Genomic DNA, 3,165 nt, shown 5'->3' with positions numbered 1-3,165 from the left:
GAAGGAAGGAAGGAAGGAAGGAAGGAAGGAAGGAAGGAAGGAAGGAAGGAAAGAGGGAGGGAGAGAGGGAGGGAGCGAGGAGGCTAGAAGCACCTTGGACTGTAGCGGGGTTCTGAGGAGAGTTTGGGGGGACCACTGCAGAGTCCTCACACCCAAATGCCTCATCAGCGAGTCCCAGGCCTCTCAGGATGAAGAAGCCTTAGCATCCCTGCCCCTCTCAGTCATTGGCTGGAAGCAGCCCACGGCAGTAAAAACTGCAATAGATTTCAGAGCGGAGCACTGGGACCCTTGGTCAATTCCGGCCCCTGCAGCCAGAGATCTGAGGGGTACATTTTCATGGGCACCCTATTAGGTCAAATCACAATCGTAATCATAATCATGGCCATTTATTGACAGCCGGCTCAGAGCCAAGCATGGCCCTAGATATTTTACATATATTGAACAGAATGGTCAAAACAACCCTCCCGGCTAGGATGATTTCTCCTCAGTTTCCATGAGGCAATTTAAGCTCACAAGGGTAAGTGGCCTGCAAGACCACACAACTGGGTGGTGTGGAGGTGACATCAGATCTTGGTCCATCGAGCTTCAGAGCCCGTATTCTTACCACCAACAAGCAAATGAGAGAGATTTTGCTTCGCAGTAATAAATACTGACTTCATCGAATTCTTTAAGCCCAAAAGCCGAGTGTATTTAAAATATAAACAAGTGGCACCTGTGCTCTACTCTGCGTAGCTGAGGAGCCGGGAGACCGACCCCATCCCACCCATCTTCCCCCAAAAGACTCGCTGGCACGCTGAGCCCTCGCTGGCCCCAAATGGACGTGAGGCGTGGCCAGGCAGGGACAAAGCCACAGCACTTCTTTGCTATGTGACTTCGGGCCGTTTTTGGAATTGCCTTGGCCATCCGTTTTCCCCGCCTGGAAATAAAGGTAACGCCTATCCGCGGGTGAGACGTCCAGCACGGCACCTGCACCGTGCGAGGCGTCTGACAAATCGCGTCCCCTCCCTCGGCTTATGTGCCACATGCACAAAGCCCACCTTTTCTTCTTGCACCATATACTGGCTCTTTCTTCCAAAAATGCATTGGTTATATCGTTCCCCAGCCTAAAATCTTCTGGCATATTCCAGTTGTCTACTCAGGGATTTTTAAACCTTACTCTCCACATAAGCCCATTCACATGCGCCGTGAACTTGCTCCGCCCCATTACCCCAGCTCTGTGGGTGGGCAGGAGGGGAGCAGGCGCGTGTGACTCTGGAAGAGCCGTGACACCCTCAGGGGAGTGGACTGTGCAGCCTGGAAGTATCCGCCCTCCAGGAAGTGAAGCTCCGGCCCTCCTCCCCCCTCTGACAGTTTCTGGTCCTCAGAACGAACTCTGAGTCCTTCCCTGTGGCCTAAAACTGCCTCCCACTGGCCAACGCCCTCAGGCCTGGCCGGACCCTGCAGTCCCCGCCTCCTGCCTTCGCGAGTTTCCTCCCATCTCTTGGAAGTCCTCTTTCCTGCTTTTGTCCTATACTTGGGGAAACGGAAACCCACTCATCCATTTCAGTGAAAATTTTGCTTACTGCCTCGGGGAAAATGATGACTTCCTGGTTAGCGCACCAGCACGCCTAGAACTTGTGCCTTGTCCCTTCCTATAAAGGCAGCGGGTCAGCTAGAGGCCGAAAAGAGCTGCCTCCCCCTTCAGGCGGATGCACGTGGTGGAGACTGCTGAAAAACTCACTTTTTCTTCTTCCACGGAAGGGGCAGCCAGGCCTGTGGCTGCCCAGTAGGTCAGCCTTGCCCGGGCTTGCTCGTGGCCTTGGCACTAAGGCATGTGGGCGGAAGCGATGTGCGCCAGATGCGAGTCTGCAACTTGGCCCGTCCGGCGGGCCTTCTCAGTGACCGTTTGCTCATCTCTCTGGATGGACCTGGACGTGGCAATGACTCCCAAGGGGAACGTCTGAGGTGATGGGAGCACTCTAAGGTCTGTGCCGCCCAAGTCTGCGGCCACGCCACCCTGCCACCCTGAACAAGCCCGATCCCGTCTGATCTCGGAAGCTAAGCAGGGTCAGGCCTGGTGAGTCCTCAGATGGGAGACCACCTAGGAAGACCAGGCGCTGTAGGCGTAACAAATAAAACAAAAAAATAAGAGATTATAAGCTGACAAGGTCCTTGCAATCTGTGAGGTCAACGAGAGGTTGCCTAAATAAATAAAGTAAGTAAGTAAGTAAGTAAGTAAGATCTGTGCTGCCCAAAGCAATGGCAGCTGGACGTGAAATGTGGCTAGTGCCACTGAGAAACCGAATTTCTAAGTGTATTTTAATGCATTTAAATTAATTAAAATCAAAATAGCTTCATGGCGCGTGTGGCTACCGTATCAAACACGGGAGCCCTTGAGGCTGGCAGAGCAGTGGCTTAGAAGGGACGTGGGTCTCGGAACACCTGGTGGAGCAGAACTTCCCCTCGGAGCCGTTGAGTGAGAGGGAAAAAGTCAATATTTTTAGGACAGTTAGGGTAGTGTGGCATGACGATTATAGCAGAGATCTGGAGGTTCGCTTCCTGAGTTCGAATCCCGGCTCTGCCACTTAATAACTGTACAGCCTTGGGCAGGTTGCTTAATCTCCTTGTGCCCCAAATTTCTCATCACTGCACTGGAGAGATTAAGGGTACATGTGAGACCTCAGGTAGTTGTGAGAATTAAATCAAGCCGTAAATGTAAAACACCTACAACATTGTATCCACTAATCGTTAGCTGTTGTTATGGAATTTGGGGTCTCTTACGGCATCTTAGCTTTGTACGAACTACTACAATCGTTAGCTGTTGTTATGGAATTTGGGGTCTCTTTGTTACGGCATCTTAGCTTTGTACTAACTACTATATGAGGGTTCTACCGTTAACCACCTGTGTGATATTGGGCAAATCACTGGCCCATGTTACGCACTCAAGATCTGTAACTATGATTATAAGGCATATCATATTACGGCGTGCGTAGCTGTTCAGGTACCTCTGTGGCGAGCATCTCAAGGATAGAGACTGTTATTCAGTAATTAGACAGTGAAGAAGCCCAAGAACTTTTTATTGAATAAATTAGCAAATGGATCAGTAACTCCTCTAGCATTGTTTACCTAAAACTCTAGCTGTTGAAATGCTGCTTCTGAGATGCCCTCGCACGTCACACCCGATGG

The 3,165-nt window shown here is 51.0% G+C and overlaps 1 pseudogene; it reads left to right on the top strand.

Annotated features, from left to right (window-relative positions):
- The first annotated feature begins 1,978 nt into the window (after nt 1–1,978).
- On the top strand, nt 1,979–2,105 carry LOC112484116 (annotated as a pseudogene).
- Nucleotides 2,106–3,165: the final 1,060 nt, after the last annotated feature.

The sequence above is a fragment of the Pteropus alecto genome, unplaced genomic scaffold (genome assembly GCF_000325575.1).
Source record: "Pteropus alecto unplaced genomic scaffold, ASM32557v1 scaffold137, whole genome shotgun sequence".
NCBI classification, from domain to species: domain Eukaryota; kingdom Metazoa; phylum Chordata; class Mammalia; order Chiroptera; family Pteropodidae; genus Pteropus; species Pteropus alecto.
This window is presented reverse-complemented; position numbering and strand designations above follow the sequence as displayed.